Here is a 22,308-nt window from a genome sequence, read left to right as displayed (position 1 = left end):
TAGAGTGTTGCCAGACTGTGATGTATGACATGTGAGGGAGCAGTGGATAGTGCAGGCCATTATAGGTGTGCTGGATCTGTACATAGTGGATGCCCACATATATGGTCCTGTAAAATGTTCTCTTTTGTTGTCTTTCAGGAACCATGTACCCCCAAAGACATGCTCCTTCTCAGAGGCAGAGAATGACATGGTAGTCGATGGACTGAGGCAGCACCATCAGCTCTTATTGTCCAGGAGGAGGCATAATTGGGAGCAGTGGGCAGCATTGTGGGCAGACCTTGTGTGGGATGTCAATCAGGTTGGCTGACAGGAGTGGTCCTATGAGTAGGTCTGACACTGGGCCACAGACATGCTGAATGCTACATGACAAAGGGCAGCTGATGTTGCCAGGGATCGTGCTGCCACTGGTGGAGGGCCTGCAACAAAACATCCACTGACAGCCACAGAGGAATTCCTGGTGAGCCTAGAAACACACAGTAGCTCCCAGGCACCCATCACAACATACATTGTGGAGGTGGGTGCCACAGTGTACACAGCAGAGGAGCATCTGGGTAAGCGTACTGTGTTCACCAGTGTAATACTGTACCAGTCATTGTGGCAGGCTGTAAATACCTGTACATGGGTGTTAGTTCTATCTGCACTGGGGGGGGGTGGTTAGGGTTTATGCATGGTTGTGCACACATACTCAGAATGTCAGCAATACAGCCAGTGTCACAGTAGCCACTGTACAAGTGAATATATGCACATATTACCTTGTAGTGCTGTAACATTTGGTGGTGCTGACAATACCTCTTGCTCATTTTTTCATAGGTCCATCAGGTCTGGCTCAAGTACATGGTCCTGCACCTGGTAATTGTGATACAGTTTTGTACAGATCATATATACCCTATGAAAGTTAAGGGCTGCCATACTGATGCATGTACAAATTTTGTGCTTAGCCAGAATAGAATATTTGTATGTCCCATTCTGGAACAGATAACTGCGGTTCATAGACTGGTTAGTCACATGTGTGTATTTGAATGACCATCGACATGTCTGCACTTATAGTTATGAGTGGCTACACAGCCTGGTATATATGAGGCAGTTACTCCAAGATGCCCATTCAAACACAAAAGGGAGATGCTACATACCTGAGGAAGTGACACTAGTACTGTCATATCATTCTCAAGACAGGTGTACTGGGTTTTATGTGTAGGTCTATCATGTATACTGTCATATTTCATACCTTACAGGCATATTGTACTGGAAACTTTTCCTGGATGTGGTTGACGTGCATGTTATAAAGCACTAGACTTGTCTGTGTATGTTGGTGTCAGGTTGTCTGTTGTGCATGGAAGCAGAGATGAGAAGATATGTGACTCGTAATGCAGTTGTGAATTCTCATTTGTATGAGTCTGTGTGGATTGCCATACATAAAAGTGCAGGCAGTAATGTCCTGCTTTTGTCTTGGTTTTCACAGGTGACCAAGGGGGTTGGAGCCTGTCCCCCTCACAACCTGATGTCAGTGTCTCATCAGACTGTGATGATGATGGATGCCATAGTGAGGCACAGGTGGGGTTGTCAGGGGCTGAATCTGTCCAAGAGGTTGACATCCATCTTCTGCCCCCATTGTCACCACGCACATTCAGTATGCCCACACATACCCAATCCCCAGAGGCCACAAATATTGGACAGTCAGAGGGTGGTGACATTGAACAGGAAAGTGTGGCAACAATGGCATCAGTGAGTGCAGACACTGACCATAGCCAGACAGCTGGCAAGGTCCCACACAGGCAGATTGACAAGTATATTCATAGGAGGACTGCTGTCCATCCACCTCATATCAGAGGTGTTAACTGTTTGGCACAGCCTAGGCCTCCGGCACCCCCACACCAACCCTGTGCATGTGATGATACCTGTGCCACATCCTTGCCATCCATTCCATCGATGCAGGCAAATATTACTATGTGTCTGATGCACAAGGTGTCATTATCACTTGACATGTACTTGTGTAGTGCAGTATCGTTTTGCCATGCCACTTGTTGTGGACCATGACAGGTACTGTATGCTGGCATGTGTCATGACTACACACCACACTTTGTGTATCTTTGTTGCATGATGTTGGACTAGTGGTAATGTTACAGAATGATAGTTGTGTCATGGACCTGTGTATGTTTCTGTTCCAGGAGTCTGAGGGGATACACTATAGACACATGGTGGCAATATAGCAGCAAAGGATGTCATGGCAGTAAAACAGAAATATGACATCAGCAAGGTACGGCAGTATATGTACATGGCACCTTAAAATACATATATGTACAAGAGTCTATCAGGGACAATGGGGACAGTCAGCATATTCATGCATTCATACTTTGTGATAAGGTGTGTTACCCTGGCTACATGTCACCCGGGTTATCTGAACTTACAAATCTAGAAGGTATGGTGATGGAGTTGACATGTCTACAAATATCATGTGTCCAGGTCATATAGGTGGCAGACATGGTTATGATTATGTATAGGAGGGCAATTTAGGGCCAGAAGCTAGTCGCAGGGCCAAAAAGTGCATAACCATTGTACCAAAGGGGATGACAATATACTTTTTGGCATTGAGCTTGAGGCCATGGCTTTGACACCAGGCATCTCTCTGTGAGGCCTTTTTGTAGGATGTCCACATCGTTAGGAGTTTTGATTACAGCTCCTAGTTTGCCATCATCTGTGAACTTTGTTAACCAAAGTCCTTCTGTATTAGCCTGTACTTCAGAGAAGTAGATACCAAACAGGAGAGGACCCAGGACTGAACCCTGTGGTTCTCCACTTGTCACTGGTCTGAAGTTGGATTTGGAGTCTGCTACTTTCACAGTGTGGGTTCTGTCAGTGAGCCAGTTGACAACCCATCTCGTGACATAGGGACTTATACCTGGTTTAATGAGTTTATCTATAATTCCAGAGTTGAGGGATGGTGTCAAAAGCCTTGGCAAGATCTAGATAGGCTGTGTGAACCACCTTACCCTCGTCTACGGCTTTGGTGACTGCTTCAAAGAAGTCTATCAGGTTTAGGAGACATGATCTGCCTTTTACAAACCTGAACTGGGTGGGGTCCATTGTTTGGAGATTACCAATGTCTTTGTGTATAAGATCCATGATGATATGTTCCATGGCCTTGCAGACCAGGCTCATTAGGCTAATGGGACGGTAGTTCCTCGGGGTCTGTGGTTGCTCCCCCTTTGTGGAGTGGGATAACTGACGCTGTATGCCATTCAGTGGGCACAATGCCTGAAGTGAGGCTATGATTGAACATGGTGCTTAGATGGGGTGCCAGTTCATTCTGCAGTTTGTGTAGAATGCAGTCTGGGATGTTGTCCGGTCCCATGGATGCTGTGTCCTTGGCTTTGGAGAGTGTTGTTTTTACCTGTGCAGCCATGATTACAGGAACTTTGCATTCTTCCAGTACAGACATGGGTCCATTAGGGGGTGAGGGGGGGGGTAAAGTTGGCACTGAACCTATCTGCCAGGAAGTTGGCAATATCAGTTGGTTCTGTATATTTAGTGCCATTGTGATGTAACTCAGCAGATTTGAGTGTTGCCATTGAGATTCTTGACATAGCTATAGAATGCTTTGTGGTTGTCTTTAGAATCAGTAGTGATTTTGTTTTCATAACTAGCTTTGGAAGATTTTATGAGGGATCTCAGCTTCTTACTGAGGCTGACCAGGGAGTTCCTCCAATCATGAGATTTTACTCTTTTTTGCAACAGTTTCTTTCATTTGTTGTAGAGTTTGTTTATGGCAGGGAACTACCAGATTGGCTTCCCTTTTTTGGAGGATAGCATCTTGGCTCTGTTAGGGACAGCACGATCCATGCACTAGTGTAAGCACTTACAAAGTGCATTTGTGCAGGATTCAGCAATTGTACCTCTATTGTCCGTCTGCATTGGTGTCATGAAGTTTGCCACTTCTGTCTTAAGAAGAGTGAAGTTGGCTTTGAAGAAATTTTTTACAGTGGTTTCCTTACTGGGGGTGGGGACGGGATGTGGATGTCTAGGGTGATTAGCTTGTGGTCGGATCTGACCAACGAGGAATTGACCTCTGGTGTGGAACACCGGTCGCCCATGTTGGTAATGACTAGGTCTAGGATATTGCTGCCCCCGGAGGGGGTGTGGATAAGCTGATCCAAGGCATTGGAATTTATGAATTCCAGAAAACGTTGAGCAAAAGAGTTGGTACATGAGTAGTTTTCCCAGTTAATGGTGGGGTAGTTGAAATCACCCATTATTAGGGTGTTGGGTTGTACCCTAATATTTTCCAGTGTATCAAGAAATGAGGAGTGGGAATCCTGGGGCATAGTGGGGGATCTGTAGCAAGTAACAATTTGGATTGCAGTCTTGCCCAGAGTTAGTTGCACTTGGATAATCTCAGATGCATTATGCTGAGCAACTAGCCTGGAGGTGTAGCTATCCTTAATGAATATGGGCACACCTCCACCTTTGGTATTTCAGTCCAGGTTAGGTGGCCGAAAGGTGTGGTATGAATTATAACCTGGTAATGCAGGGATGCTCTCTGGAGCCTTGAACCAGGTCTCTGTCACTGCACAACCTTAGTGCCATTTTGTAGAAGCAGTTAAGGAGTAAGCATGCATGATTGTGGTCATTAATTGTATATAAGTTACTTAAGTTAGAGTTAATAGTTAACAGTAGCAATGTGTTTGTATGTAATAACGCTGCTTAAACAGAACCCATGAAGATTTGTTTATTTGTGTCTCAACACGAAAGTGACATGGTGTCAGAACCGGGATGGAAGAGAGAAGAATATTTGGAGCCATGAGATGTAAAGATGACAGCGAAGGTAAAATCAAGGTAAAAGTGCACATACATAGCCAGAAAGAAACAAAGGTAATGAGAAATAACACTTGATGCAAAAGACAATATAGGGCCTACAAGGGCACAGACTGCATTATCAGGCAAGAGGAAAGCACAAAATGTTTAACTAAAGAAAATGTTTAAGATAAAAGTATTCGATGAAATGATTAACTATAAAGCAAAACTAGCATGTGTAAAGCAGAAAACGAGTGTGTTTAAAGCAAAATGAGTGTGTTTAAGACAGAGTTGGGCATGTTTAGAGTAAAACAAGCACAATAAAAGTGTATTGGGCATAAAAAAGGGCTTAAACAAGCAAAATGATTACAACAGGAAAATATAGGGCACATTAAGCAAAAATAAAGCAAACAAAATGCATGCGTTTTGGCAAAGTGTTGTATTTGAGCATAACTATGACTTTGTATCGTATCAAAGGCACAACTACAGTTATTCAAAGTATCTCACAGAGTGTGTAAAAGTGCTTACAGTGTGTGCTTACTACTGTGCATGTATTTCAAAGAGCTTGTTGTGTGCAAAATGCAACCGCTTTGTGTAATCCAGTCAAAGTACAGCTATTTCAAAAAAGTTTCTTGTGCTGGGTGTGTCTATTCACAAAGTACCGCCATTACAGAGTGCTTCTTGTACTGTAAAGAGTTGTCTAGTAAGGTACCACAATTTTGGGAACATTTCAGTGTGCTGTATGCAGTTATTCGCAAAGTGCAAGTACTACAGCACGTGTGAACTACTTAGTCTCATCATAAAATTCTCGAATGTTTCTTAAATCAATTACTTTAATAATAGTGAGGGTGATTGACTGTAGCATTCCTGCCTTCATCGATAAAATTCCAAAAGTACAGCAGATGATGATAAATGACTAGCATTTTTGCCTTTATCAATAAGATTCTGAAAGCATTGAAAAACCTGAGTAGTTATCTCACAAAGTCCAATAAAAGTATCATAAAGCTTGAGAAGTTTATTTCGCAAAGTCCAGTTATTCGAAAGTATTACAAGTTTGTTTATTCACATAATTCCAAAAAGTCCAACAAAAGGTATAAGTTCAGAGTATAAAGGCATTGAACAATTATTGGCATTGATTCTGGCATATGTGCATGTGTGTATATTTATGTTTATTTGCAAACCCCTTTGCTGGTACGTGTTAACATGGTAGACAGATTTTGAAAACACCTACCACTTGTATTTGATCAAAATATTGCAGAAAACTGGAGAGTATTTGAGCAAGAGTACAATACAATATTTTCATACAAGCAGCTTATGCAGATAGAGATGCATGCACCAGGGCATTCATTTTGCTAAACTTAGCTGTGTCAGTGGCCATAGAAAGTCAGCGTTCATTTGTGTATGCACTAGCAGTATATGAAGGAGAAAGTGCAGACCGCCATATTGTTGTACAGGCTGAATCAAGGGAAGACCCTGAGTGTTTGAAGTGCAGGTTCAGAGAAATGTGTAACCCCCAGACAAATATTACATTAAAGAGGCATTTGTTTTACACAAGAGATCAGAAGCTAGGGGAGACATTTGCAGCTTACATAACTGACTTGAGAAACAGAGGTAAAATGTGTCGGTTTGGTAATCTAAAAGATGAGTTGATAAAGGACAGGCTTGTATGTGGTATTAACAGTGCTGCTGTGAGAAAGGTTTTACTTTGTGACAGTGATTTAACATTGAGCAAAGCTATAGAGATTTGTCAGATCCATAAGGTGACAGAAAAACACACAAGTATGCTTGCTAGTGACAAGAGCATGGTTTCAGTTGGTACCAGACTGCATGTAGATAGTATGCAACATGTGGCAAACAAGAACAGGCTTAAGCACGTGGCAGCTACCAGGATTTCCAAAGAAGGTGAGCAGTTTTCCAGAAAGTTGCAAGAAAGGTGTAAGATCCAACACCAGCTCAGTGTAACATAAACATAAATCAGCAAAACCCAAATCTAGCTTTATTGTTAACTGTCACAATTGTGGTGCAAATCATGAGTTTAAAAGTAGAGAAGTACTTAGCATATGGTCAGCAGTGCCACAAGTGTAAAAAATGGAAACATTTCCAAAAGTTTTTCAGATCAAGTAAGCCTCACACAGTTGTAAAAAAAAGTCATACAAAACAGCAAATTGATTAAGTAAATTGAATAAATAGAGTTGAAACAGTCAGCTTTCTATGTAGATGGTGTATCAATGCTTGGTGAAAGAGTTGATGCAGTGAATTTACTAGCAAGGAGTGAAGTATTTTGTACTGTCCGGATTAGTGGAAAATCCACAGAGCTCAAAGTAGACAGGCTCAAAGTGTAATGTTATGTCAACAGATACATTTACAAGAGTAAGAACTAATGAACAACTCAATGTAACCAGTAGTGCGAGACTTGTTGCTTATAGAGGTGAAGAAATTCACACCGAAGGCTCAGTGATACTTTCATGTTATTTGGCTGAGAGCTGTTACAACTTGTTATTCTACGTAGTTCAAAGACCAGTGCAATCTTTATTGGGTCTCAAAAGATATTACATTATCAAAGTTTCAAAACTTCGAATCTGATATGGTCGATACAATATAATCGAAGTCCTGAAACATCGAAAATGTAATAAAACACAACACCCTACAAAACCAAACCATTTAAATGCTGTCAGCAGGGGGGCAAGCCCCCCTGCACCCCCCACACCCCCTGCTACTTAAATATACCAACTCCGAGATCGCACTACAATGCAGAAAAGGGAAATCTTCCCTTTCCATGCTGTATGGAGATCTCCGTTAAAAGAGTTTAAGTTTCAAGTCTTCGATTATATGGTGTCAACCATATCAGATTCGAAGTTTTGAAACTTCGGTCTTCTGATATAGATCCCTCAAAAGATAGTTTAAGAATGAATCTGCCTTCTTTTGTCAAAGAAGTTCTTCTTGTAAGTGCATTTTCGAGTTCCAGTTTTTCAGAAGTCATTTTCAAAGAGTATGCTGATGTTTTTGATGACAAGTTAGGCAAACTTCCAGTTGTGTATTCCATGAAGTTAGACTCAGAGATCACTCCAGTAGTTAGACCAGCAAGAAGAGTTGCAATAGCTATGCAAGATAAAGTTAAAGCTCAGTTGGATAAAATGGTGCAGGAAGGTGTGATTTGTCCAGTCACAGAACCAATGGAATGGGAGTTGTCCATGGTTGCCACCCACAAAAAAGGCTCAGACAAAATCAGAATATGCATTGACCCAAGAGATTTGAACATAGCATTAAAAAGACCATATCATCCTATGCACACAGTTGAAGAAGTTGCAGCTCTAATACCTTATGCCACTGTATTTTCTGTTTTGGATGCAAAGAGTTTATTTTGGCAAGTGATGCCGGATCACAAATCCTCATTTCTACCTACTTTTGGTACTCTGTTTGGCAGATACAGATTCCTAAGGATACCATATGGAATAAATTCTGCAAGTGAAGTTTTTCAGCAAGCAATGGAGCAATTTTTTTCAGGTTATCCATGTGCCATAATAGTAGATTATCTGTTGGTTGGGGGCAATGGTGAAGCAGAGCATGACAGAAACCTAAAGAAAGTTCTAGTGAAGTGAATTTAGAGCTTAATCCTCTGATGTGCAAATTCAGCATTCCAGAAGTTACATATGTAGGTCATTTGTTTACGAGTACAGGCTTAAGACCTGACCCGACTAGGCAAGTAGCTATTTTAGAGATGCCAGCACCAGGTAATGTACAAAGTTTCCAGCATTTTCTGTGCATGGTCAACTATTTAGGCAAATGCATACCAGACTTCAGTGAGTTGACAGCATCTTTAAGAGAGCTCACATTCAAAAATGTTGCATGGTCATGATTAGAGCATTATCAAAAGGCATATGAAGATCTTAAGCAGAAAATTTTCACCCCCCTACATTAAGATACTATGACATGAGCAAACCAGTTATTCTTTCTTGTGATGCTTCAAAATTTGATTTAGGTGCAGTTATACTTCAAGAGGGCAGACCAGTACCCTATGCATCTAGAACACTAACACAAAATGAGATGCAGTATGCTCAAACTGAGAAAGACCTGGATCTGTTAGCAATAGTATTTGCATGCTCCAAGTTTCATGATTATATATTTATGGTTGAGCTATTCAAACTGAAACTGATCATCAGCCTTTAGTTACTATTCTAAAGAAGCCTATGCATTCTGCAACATCAAGATTACAAAGCATGATGCTCAGATTGCAAAAGTATAATTTCAAATTGGACTACACTAAAGGTAAATTGCTTTTATGTCTTGGCCTTAAATGTATACCAACTGCTTTACCAAGAATACATGTACTTAAAAGTGAAATAGTTTCTTTCAATAGAAAATTCCATTTGATGTATTACTTTAAACAAGAGGGAGGGGTTGTTCCTACTGACTGTTATGAAAGTAGTGATGATGATTTTTTCACTCATGTTTGTCATCTCAGGAAGATTTGTTTGAGAATTACTTTAATGCTTATTGCCAACTGAACACTGATGCTATCCCTGTTAAAAGTTATTTTGCAAGGATATGTTGCTACACTTCATTTTGAGGTTGAACAAACGTACTGGTCTTGCATAGAGAATAAGTCTAATATATGCTTTAACTTAACTAAGTAGCAATGGCTAGTCGTATTGGAATTTGGTAATGATAGAAGATGGGTGGTTAAACCATCTGACAAGGGCAACCAGATAGTAATCATGCACTTCACACAATACTTAGAGATGTGTTATAAACATTTGAATAATGTGGAAATGTATAGAAAATGTGATGTTTCTGATTACTTTGAAGCTATTAAGCAGTACCAGCTTTTGTTAGACAAAGGTCTTAGGTTGGGGTATTTTTCCTCTAAGGATGTGGAAAAGAAGTTTGGAGTGGAAACTGATCTATAAAAGTTTTTTACTGCTTACATAAGACACACAAAGGTCTAACTAACCTTAGTGGTCGACCTATAGTGTCTGCACAGAGGTACTTTTTGAAAAACATGTGTGTTACTACATGAACATCTTAAGAAATATGTAATTACTACAGCCTCTTATATTAGAGATAGTCAGGATTTTTTGAACAAAATAAAAGGGAAAGTTTGGAATATGAACATGTTTTGGCTTTGCCTGGATGTCAAAAGTCTTTATACTAACATTAAGCATAGAATAGGGATTCAGGCCTTATTCCATTTCCTGGGGGCTCTCCCATGTCTCATTTTTTGATAGATTTAGTTATGTTTTGTTTGAAAAATATTTTTTTTTATGTTTAATGGAGACATTTTTCAACAATTACAGGGGCACTGCCATGGGGGCAGCTTTCACCCCATGTATGCTAATTTAGTTATGGCAAAACTTGAAGATGATTTTGTTTATAGACATGATTTTTTTTTTAGATCCAAAGTTATTTTATATTTTAGATTTATTGATGATCATATTTTTTTATGTCAAGGAAGCGAGACAGAAGCCCTTGGGTTTGTTGATGACTTACAATCTAATACTATGGGCTTAAGTTCTGATGGTATACAGCTTGGCCCACAAGTGAATTTTCTGGATATTAGCTTAGATGGATTTACAACTAGTCTCCACAGGAAATTTGAACATAGAAATGTATTTTTATATGGGAGTAGTTGTCACCCCAAACATTTGGTCAAGATACTGCCTTATAATGAATTCTTATGAATCCATAGGCTATGTAGCCTTGACATGAGCTTTGACAGAGAGATAGCAGAAGCAGAAGACATGTTTATTAAAAGAGGCTATGATGTTCAGTTGGTTAGGGAAGCTAAACAAACAATCATGGACATGAGGTATTCTTCTAACCCCAAGGGATACTCTCATTATGCCCGTGTTAGTGAGAAATAATAAAATTGGTACATGTGGAAACAAATCCACCAACACAGTTGGAAATAATGCAGACCAGAAGAAAGTTTTCTTAGTGACAACCTATAATGTTATAACTGAGGAAATAGTTAAAAAAGCACATAGTTTGTGGCCCATGCTTCTAAGGGATAACATTTTGAACTCTATATTACCTGACTTTGTGAGTATTGCATATAAAAGAGCTAGGAATGGGGCTGATATTCTGGTACATAATCAATTTTGTTTACCTCATGTTAATGTTAGTCAGAATTTAAACACAAATAAGGGCACTGTTCCATGTGATGGCTGTTCCATCTGTCATTATGTAGTGAGTTCTTTTCCCTATATTAATGGTATTAAATTTACAGCTAGGTATGAATACGGTTGTAATACTGAGGGGCTAGTGTATGTGCTGAGATGTGGATGCAGTAAGTTTTACATAGGGGAAACTTACAGGAGTTTTAGGGTTCGGTTGCAGGAACATATTAGGGACATAAAAAATAAAAAAACTAGAGAGTTCCCTTGGGAGACATTTCATGACAGCGCATAATTCTGATCCTGATTCTCTTAGGGGTAGTGTTCTGGAAAAATTGCAAGTTGGTACTTTTAAAAAAAGAAGAGACTAAATTGAGAAAAAAATGCAGGAGCACTGCTTAATTGATTAATTGTCTTGTGCAATATGCTGCATTTAAGTAAAGAGTGTTTTGTAGTGTTTTTACTCTTGGAGGTCTGTGCAAGCCGAGGTGCTAAGTGTTTCATTAAAATTGCTTACTTCTTGGATCGGCGGTCTTGGTTGTATTTTAAATTTTTATTTTTTGCTTTTCTAAAGTTGCATAAATTGCTTTATCTAGCTGATACCTTATCCAGATCTCCTAGACTTACAACAGAACAGCCTGATGCATAGACTTTTGACTTTGATGTGATGTCAGTGCTAATTTTTCCATCACTAGATTTGATGAGTTAAGAGATCATACTCAGACTGATCCAGTTTCACAGAAGCTCAATCATTATATCAATGTTGGATTGCCATAAAAGTAATCAAGTGCATCAGCTGAAGTGTAAGCATATTTTCCTTACAGAGATTAATTGTTGATGGAAGATGGTATTATTTTCAAAGGTCCTAAAATTGTTGTTCCTGTTTCCTTACAACAAGAATATATCCAGAGTTTACATCGTAGTCACCCAGGAGCTATATCTACTATGAGAAGAGTATGAGAACTGGTATTTTGGCCTTCATTATCTCAAAACATTGATAGAGTTCTTTCTATTTGTTCAGTATGCAATAGTATCAGATTGCATTTGCAAAGAGAACCACTTCAGCTAAGTCCAACTCCTGAGCTACCTTGGTCTACTGTAGCAACTGATATCTTTGAGTGGAACAATCAACACTACTTACTTTTGGTAGACTCTTATTAATATTGGTTCAAAATTGATCTACTACCAAACTTAACCTCAAATGTTGTTATTACTAAGTTAAAATGTCATTTCTCAGTTCATGCTTGTCCACACAAACTTTTTTCTGAGAATGGTACTCAATTTACTAGCCAGTTGTTTCAGAAAATTGCTAAAGAATGGGACTTTGTACATGTCAGTAGTAGTCCTGAATATCCTCAATCCAGTGGTCTAGCTGAAAGAGCAGTACAGAGTGCAAAGCAATTACTTGGAAGGTCAAAGTGTGACAACACAGATATATTCCTGAATTTGCTTAATCTCAGAAACATACCATGTGATGATATTCTTGGCTTACCTGCTCAAAGGTTACTTTCCAGGAAAACCAGAACTATGCTACCTATTTCTTCCAGTTTATTGCAGCCTAAGTTGAAGCACATTAAAACCATCAAGGCTCAATTGTTTAAGAAGTATAATATCCAGAAATCTAGTTACGACCGATCAAGGAGACTACTTCGTCTGTTGAGGGAAGGAGAGATGGTACAAATTCAGATAACAAAAGCTTTGATAGAATAGGACAGATTACAAACATTTGTGCCGAGCCAAGATCTTACTTGGTAAATTCTGAAGGAATGGAGTATAGCAGGAATTGCAAACATCTTCTTCCTGTACCAGAACCATCATCATCCTTGTAATCACAACACTGTATCTGTGATGCAAACTCTCAGTCAAAGAATGAGTCAGACACTGTTTCCAGACCAGAGTGCGTTCAAAAATCTGATTCTGTTCCAGAAAGTGATTTGAACATTCCACAGGTCAACCATTTTGCAGAAACTGCCCCAGTTGTTAAATCAAATTCCCAATTTTATGTCACACATTATGGATGAAAATCTAAACCAAGTGTGAAATATGCAGCAAGGTAGACTTGATTGTACATACCTATATGTTTAATATTATATAATGCATGTCTATGGATTACCTGTGATTTCTGCATGCAAAACAGTCTCATAACAATTGTATGGTCTATTTCTCAAATAGGGAAGATGTAGATCAGAGTCTAAAGTGTGTGTGCTTGTATTTTTAAGAAGCGTGCTAGGCTGTACGTGCACGTATATAGCCCGCACATGTGCACAACCTTAGGGCCATTTTGTAGAAGCAGTTAAGGAGTAAATATGCATGATTGTGGTCATTAATTGTATATAAGTTACTTAAGTTAAAGTCAATAGTCAACAATAGTAATGTGTTTGTATGTAATAAAGCTGCTTAAACAGAACCCATGAAGATTCATTTATTCTTGTCCCAAAACGAAAGCCATACTATCCCTGTTATGTGTGTACTGTTAGCAGTATGGCCATATGTGGCTGATTGCAGTTAGATAGGCAACATGTGGCCAGGAACAATATGGCCTGTCCAAGGCATACGTTGAAGCATTATACAGTACAACACCTGCTCACCTGTGTCTGTCTACAAGGTGACATTCCACAGGCACAGGAATCTGTGAGTGAGTGGACTAAGTACTGTTGTGACCTTGTTTTGGTTCCTTTGGGAAACTGTTTTGATGTGTGAGTGCAGATAACCTCAGCATTCTGATGGTATGTGGGGAAATCCATATATCCCCGCTCACACACACACACACATATATATATATATATATATATATATATATATATATATATATATATATATATATATATATATATATATATATATATATATATATATATATATATATATTTGTGTGTGTGTGTGTGTGTATAACAGGGATGTCTCTATAAATGTTGCTGTGTGTGTGTGTGTGTGTGTGTGTGTGTGTGTGTGTGTGTGTGTGTGTGTGTGTGTGTGTGTGTGTGTGTGTGTGTACATTATGCATATGACTTCTGTAGATATATGTCGAGATTCTATGTATCATTGTAATATATATAGCTATATATATATATATATATATATATATATGTGTGTGTGTGTGTGTGTGTGTGTGTGTGTGTGTGTGTGTGTGTGTGTGTGTGTGTGTGTGTGTGTGTGTGTGTGTGTGTGTGTGTGTGTGTGTGTGTGTGTATTTATTTATTTATTTTATATTTGTTAACCGGGAAAGTCCAACTTGGAATGAGCCAATTTTCAGCGGAGGCCCAGGGAGAAACACTCCAGACACATGTCTTTATAACGTGGGAGGAAACTGGAGTACCCAGAGGAAACCCACATGAATGCAGAGAGGACATGCAGACTTCGCACAGAAGGCACCCCAGCTGAGAATTGAACTGGAGAACCTCTTGCTGTGAGGTGACATCGTTAGTATATGGGGTACATACTGATAGATACACTAAGCATGTGGGAGGGGGATAGGGTCAGACAGATATGTAGAGGTAGCTGTCTGTAGGTACAGATGTATTTCCACATAACAGATCTTTGTGAGGAAGAGGTAACAGAGTTGCACTCAAGTTGGCTAAATGTAGGAGCATGCCCAGTGGGACTGTCAGTACTTATAAGATAACTCCAAGCCAGAGCTACCTGCACTCCAGGCCTGGATTTTTTGTGCTACAGACATTGGCAGCTGTACCTGTTTCCACAGTGCAGCACTTCCCTGACATTGTCCACGGCATTCCCTGGCTGTGTGCTGTAATTAATATGTGACTGGGGTACATGATGTAGCACCTCATACAGGGTGACAGTCTGCATACCTCTCACCATACCTCTAAACTTCTTACAGCAAGAAATCTGGACAAATTCATTAATAACAGTGGGGCAAAGGTTGAAAAATATGGACAACTTTTTAATATTATACTTACAAACTTAGAAAGGTGATAGAATAACAGGTTTTGCTTTAGCATGGATTCTCTGAAGGGTATGATATCTGAAACTCAAATGCCTGTCATTATTTTCTAACTTCAGTCTTTAATGATTTGCCACTAATTTGACAGAAAATCACAATTTTATGAAAAATGGGCCAAAGATATGAGGCAAAAATATGCATATTCTGCAAAACTCTGTACAGTTGAGAGGTATGCGCTCACATTGTACATATTTTTTCATAATCTCCAGTATTTCATCCCATATGTCTGGCCTGTTCCTCATACATTTGTGGTGTTCCAATAAAATGTTGTATAAGGCAGTCAGTGAATAGTACTAACTACAGACAAACATTTGAATGTTGGACTTTATATCCTTCAGATATTCTGTACTAATGCAACCCACTTTCATTCTAGCCAGCTTCTAGGTGAATCAAAGCACCTGAATGTCTGTCTCTACTTTTGGCCCTTTGTCCTCCCATTGTTTCTGGTTTTGTCCAGTTTTTATGCAGTAACAGATTGAGGGGTATGACAGTCTATGGGGACACCACCATACAACTACCTCACATGCAAAAGATGTGGGTACTGCCAGATTCAAACCATCGACACCATCACCCATGCTAATGTCCCTACCCTATTGAGCTACACAGGGATGTGTCATTCATCACACAATCAACAGCATACAGACATACATTGCCACCCCTGCATTACATGAGACATTGAAAGTGTAGCCAGGTTCTATGTCACAGCCCTGGAATTGGCTTGTCTGCTGATATTTCATTGCAGATTTACTGTTACAGCAGTTGTATGGGTACACTGATATATTGGTGGTGGAGGACGACCAGCCCATGCTGTGCTGGCATAGACAGTTGTGCGACTGTTGTGTGACCACACTGTTTGTCATTGGCCTTGAATAATGTAGTAGACTTTTCAGCCATGTGGCCTAGTGCATGTTATGGAGCACATACTATTGGACAGAACGCCTGTTGTCCCAAGTGGCTGTTAGATCTTCCCACGTAGCCCAGTAGCCCACTATATTCCCTTGCATACATGTGGCAGGTATATACATATGTTACCATATGCTAGTACCCCTTACAAGTGGGGAATAGGTGTGTGACTTATCTTGCGAATGCAGCAGTTGACAGACCTGTAGTTTGGGGCTGACTTTGTCTGACACATGCAGTACACAGCCAATACATGGTTAGGTACAGGTTGTGTGGGCTGGCTGGCATAATTTTTACTAATATATATGCGAGTTGGAGTAAGGTGTCAGTCACTATGGCCCTAGGTTGTCAGTGCATGTGTTATGCATTATCTCTTGGCCAAGGCCAGGGCATACTGGGCATGCCTATGTCTGCCTACAGGGATAACCTCAGGGGTTTCCTCCATGGAATCCCCTTGTAGGTGTGGCAGTGGTGACCTAGGTACTGGTGGGGGGCTGTGTATCACTTCCTTTTGCTGATCCTGCTGCAGCTGTTTCTGCAAGATCATATTGTGTAGCATGGCAAATACTGTGAACATGTGTGTACATGTGGCTGGAGAGTACTGCAGGGCTCCACCAGATATATTGAGACACCAGAACCATGACTTCAACAGCCCCAACACACGCTCTATGATGTTCGTAGTTTGCGAATGTGCCTCATTATGGAATTCTTCGGTGGGTGGGTGTGCATTTCTGATGGGCGTCATCATCCACAGTTCCAGTGCGTAACCAGCATCCCCAGAAAACGGCCGTGTGGGATATCCCCCATAGCAAACATTTGGTACAGCTGTGATGCGTGCCAGATATGGGAGTCATGCTAACTGATAGGGATGGCAGCACACTCATTCGTGATAATGTCCTGGGCATTGCACATAACCTGGCAGTTGATGGAGTGGTACCCCTTGTGGTTGACATAGATTCTACCCTCTTCACCGGGTGGTGACTTGATGTGTACATGAGTGCACTCTATGGCACCCAGTACCTTAGGATAGTGTGCTACATGGTAGAAGTGTTGCATACTGTTGGCCCTCGCCTCAGGGGTGAGGGGAAAATAAATGTGCTCACTGGCATGTGGTAGCATGGCATCCAGGAACTGGTGAAGTACCCTGGATGCTGATGCCTGTGAGACCCCCATCATGCCCCCAGTTGGTCTTTGGAAAGTACCTGTAGCTAGTATCTTAAGAGCTACACATACCTTTGTTTCCACTGGGATGGGTTCCCCCTGTTGACTCTGGGTCTGAGTTGAGGTCGGCAGAGCTCAGTGAGTTCTTGTGGTATGTCCCTGTTTGCCCTGTAACCCTGTAGTGTTCTACAATCTTCAGTTCATGTAGCACATGGAAGGTTACCCTGGGCCTGAACACTCTTCTCCTTCTCAGTCTAGGCCTATTGTCAGCAGCAGCAGCAGCAGCGGCATTGACCTCAGCATCTATCACATACAGATGTAGCAGACCTGCAGCAGCCCCTAGCATTCCTTCAGTTAAAACTCCCAGGTCTGTACTCCAGTGGGCCAGAGTATGGGGGTGAAATCAGATTGTAGTGTGTATGCAACCTTTATAGTGCTCTGCTGTAGGTGCAGCATGTGTGGTTGGCTACCTATGATACATCAAAGTCCAGCAAGTGAACCAACAGGAAATCCAACAGTGCAAAACCAAACACCCAACTCCACGGCTGTGTAACATGAAAAGTTTATTCCAACATACAGGATACAAAGGATTGAGCACTTTCGTCTTCTGAAGAGGTCTCCAGATGGGAGAAGAAAGCGCTCAATCCTTTGTATCCTGTATGTTGGAATAAACTTTTCTGTTACACAGCCGTGGAGTTGGGTGTTTGGTTTTGCACTGTTGGATTTCCTGTTGGTTCACTTGCTGGACTTTGATGTTTGTCTGCTGCTTTGAAGGTTCTTTAGTACCTATGATACATTCCACCTGCCAAGTGCATCATTAAGGACCATTAATGGCCCTAGTTTAAGTGAAACAGGGCTCATCAGTAATTAAGATATCATTACCTTTCTCAGCCAATTTTTTTTTATTTTTGAACAGCTTTCCTCACTTAGCACTGTAGCACACTACTCAAATATGCACAGCAAAGGTAAACAGTGGTCAGCACTCAGTGTACACACCCCCATGAAATGTCACACTCAACCTGGTGGCACGCCATGCAAAAATGTGCAAACATGATGAAACACATGCCCCAAAGGCAAACAAAGCTTAGCAGACACTGTACACCTCCCCTGCTCAGCAGAGTGCTGCACCACGCAAATAGGCACTGCTGAGCTCCAATGAGCTTACAAGTCCTCAGACACGCCTCCCTTTGCTGTCAGATACCTCTTCTGTGATCAGCAACACGGTTCTGTACCCACACAGATGGGATCTGCAGACACAGATACCCATTTGTGCTATTTAGTAACCCCAGCTCATTTGCATAGGGATCCATGCACACAACCTGGAAACAACACGGTTCCAGGCACTACCTCCTTAGCAAAAGAACCATTCCACCATTGTAGATACTCCATTGCAGGGTCCTATAATACATTACTGTCACATACTACTAAATTTCAATTTTACACTTTTTACATTTTTTTTCCATAACAGTATGTTTGTGCAGTACAGTGTGCTGCGCAAACATACCCAGATTATTAAAAAATATAAAATTATTTTGCATTTTCCATATAGTTTTGGACACATGGTGGATAGTTTTGCACATTTCTGTCTATGCTATGCTATTTCTGCTCATCTACCTGCCCTTTTACGGCCTCTGTTTTTTTTTAATATCCTGTGCATGGAATTTCTCCAGGTATAATACAAACACCAACACGGGGTCTGCAGGACTGCCGATCTGCTTCCTGGATTGCTCTACCTCCCTCATTTGCATGCAATTCACCTGCTTATCAGGTGAGCTGCATGCCATGGGCACTTCTTTATTGGTGCGCTCATGCGTGCCGCTCAGCTCTGTTTACTGGATCACACACCTGCTTACTTTCTTGTAAGCAGTGTACCACCATGCCTACATGGAAAAAAGTCTATGTAGGCTTTATTAAATCCTCCCCCATAGTCATTTATGCACTTAATCAGGTTGTGATTATCTGACAGAAATTGTTCTTGAAAGTTAATAACTTATCTTGAGGAAGTGCAATCATAAGGTACTGAAGTAGTTGGCACTGTAGGTGAATTTCTCAGCATAGGAAAGTGTGAGGGGATTGTCCAACACATCTTTCATAGCTTAATTTTTACAGTTTTGTTCTTTGCATTTTTCACTAGTGATTTTTTTCTTAAATACGTGTTTTGTTTCATCACTGCTGTTGATGTCTGGCATTCTCTTGTGTCAACTCCCAATATTCACCTACTCATCATTTCCAGGCAGCGTGCTGGCTCCATGTGTGATCTTTTTCAAGATGGTCTCCCTTCTTGGGAGGCCCTACTTATGGAGGTCTTCCAGTTGTCCATGTGTAGGTTCTATGGCTGCCACCTTTTCAAGTGTCTGGAGTGGAACATTTTTATGAAAGCATTAGATTTTGCAGGACAAACCATACTCACAACCAGTACAAAGAACTGGAGTTCACATTTTACGAACATAAAAGCTGACTTGCAGAATTTGAGTTTTTTGTGTCATGTAATATTAAGGTGCTTCAGATAGAAAATAATTAATAAAGGAAACTTAAGAGACGTTTCTTATCTGAAAATCTCAGGACATTTGTTATTTTTCACTTCTCTCTGTACACAACTGTCCAAATAGGGACTGATTTGCATAATGTGTGACAGGTGATAGCCCTAGTAGGTTCTAAGGGGAATGAGGAAATGATCAATCACCCGCTGTCAAGTGAGATGGGCCATTGGCTATCACCCACTGTCAAGTGAGATGGGTCATTGGCTATCACCTGCTGTCATGTGAGATGGGCCATTGGCTATCACCTACTGCCAAGTGAGATGGGCCATTGGCTATCACCCGCTGTCAAGTGAGATGGGCCATTGGCTATCACCCGCTGTCAAGTGAGATGGGCCATTGGCTATCACCCACTGTCAAGTGAGATGGGCCATTGGCTATCACCCGCTGCCAAGTGAGATGGGCCATTGGCTATCGCCCGCTGTCAAGTGAGATGGGCCATTGGCTATCACCCACTGTCAAGTGAGATGGGCCATTGGCTATCACCCACTGTCAAGTGAGATGGGCCATTGGCTATCACCCACTGTCAAGTGAGATGGGCCATTGGCTATCACCCACTGCCAAGTGAGATGGGCCATTGAAATGCCCATTACACTGCAACCTACAGTGGGCTTTTTTAAAGCCTTAACACTTCAGAGATAATGGCTGAACCATGCCCCTTTTTGCATTTTGGTTTACAATGGCACACCATGAGGGGAAACTGCCCATCTCACTGGTCATGTAACCCCTATCTGTGGCCTCTACTCACATACTAAGATCCTACAACCAGTTATTGTACTTTCTTGTATTACCACTGGTAACATGGCAACAGTCATGCTTCCAGTATGTTCCCCTTAATGCTCCATCCAAATAGAGACAAGCAAGTCTGGCCTTACCCTTCCATTCCTTTCTGCACCAGCTCAAACAAGTACCCAAACCATTGACTGAACTTTGGTTGCCTGGCTCATAGTAAATGCTTTATATGTGTACATCAACAGAACGGCATTTATAATTTAATCTCTAGTTAAGTGTCTTCCTTGTTCTTTCTCTTTCAAAGCACTTTTTGACCTAATGTCCCTCTCTTTAGGTAGAGTTTCTGCAACCTACCACCTAAGGAGGAACTGGAATGCAGTGTGTTTGTGCAGATACTTCTAGTAAAAGAAAAAAGAAAAAAAAAAGTGCTTTCAGAGATTATTTATCTCCAATAAATACTTAGAAGTATCCATTTTGCTATCATAGGTAGTAACCAGGAGTCTGTGAAAGAAGAAAATTAGCAGAAATTCAACTAGTCTTCTAGAAACATTACATATAACCTTGTCAATTATGACAGATATATTATTTGCAGTTTTACTGCTGCCACTTGTTTGCTTTTTGTTATCATTCAGAGACATCAGAAAATCTAAGTAAAAGGCAACACTTTGCTCTTTCTTCTTAAATCTTTTGATGATGACCATCTGTGACAATGACGCCACATACCAGGTGTTTTGCTTACTGTTCATTGATGTCACTCAAACATACAAAGTTAATTTCAGAAAGATTAATGTCATATGATGTTGGCAAGCTGCCAAATAACTCTGTTTTGACTTTCTAGTTTGTTGTTATATTTATATAAATGTAACACTCCCACCCCAATAAGACACAGCCCTGCAGTCACAAACATAATTGAAATTTTAAAAGGAGATTAAATTTCTATGGTCTCTATGTTTATGGGTTCACATTGCAGATTAGTAAATGAAAATCTACTTTTGATGGAGTACATTGACAGTTTATAACAGAGATATGTAAGGAGACAGTCAAAATATTCTTTGCCATGCTTTTGTTTATTGTTAGCATGCTGCAGTTCTAGACAAAATGCCCTAAAGTGATTGCATGTGGTCGGCGGTTGCTTTTCATACTACTGTTATTCTTGCAGAGTTTTATGTTGAATGAATGATATGAAAAGATTCTGTATTTTTTAGTTTGTGCCTGTTTTAGCAATATCATAGAAACACTAGTTTGTTAGGTGATTTGCTGAGTCACAAAGTACACAAACAAAAACTGATGTAATCCATCCCAGAAACACAGAGAGAAGAAGCTTCAATCCTCTGCATTAAACTACAAGACTTAGAAGTTTACAGGTCAGTAGAGATGACAGAAAAGCATAGCTATCCCGAGCAAAATCAGCCTGCAAATCTGTTGTGCCTCTGATTAAAAGGAAAATCTGCAAACCAAAATGAAATTATGAAATGACTCTGATGTGTCTCATTCATCATTTCCTTTTCTCAAATTCTTTCTGTAATACTGCTATATGTACAAGTCAGGGACCCTCCCAGATGACCTAAGTGACCACTTACTTATGTACATTATCAAGCACAAGGTGGACAACCCCCACCAAATCACCTTTAAAACCATCAGAAATAATAAGAACTTCAACTCCACCAATTTTCAAAATGAACTTAAAGCTTGCAATTGGTCAGTCCTAAAGCACCTTTCACTGGATGATGCAGTAGAATACTTTAATTCCATATTCCTTACTATTCTTGATTCTCACGCTCCTGCTCGCTCCATTAGAACCAAAACTAAAACTGCCCCATGGCTCTCAAAAGAGACCAAATCTAAAATCATAGCTAGAAATAAGGCATGGGACAAACGGCATTCCGCAAAAGACCCACTAGATCAATTTGGATACAGAGAGCTACAGAATCACACAAAAAAATCTATTATACTAGACAAAAAAAAAATTCTACTACCATCTTCAGCAAAAACATCACAACAAACCTCAAAAGTTCTGGGCAGGAATATACAAACTTCTTCATCCACGACAGTCCTCCACTCCTACCCTGTCAGCTTCCAACCATAAATCCCGAGAGGATATTGCAAATACCTTCAA

This window comes from Protopterus annectens, chromosome 13.part0 (genome assembly GCF_019279795.1).
Source record: "Protopterus annectens isolate FY-2018-M chromosome 13.part0, PAN1.0, whole genome shotgun sequence".
Classification (NCBI taxonomy): domain Eukaryota; kingdom Metazoa; phylum Chordata; order Ceratodontiformes; family Protopteridae; genus Protopterus; species Protopterus annectens.
Note: the sequence above shows the minus strand (reverse complement) of the source record.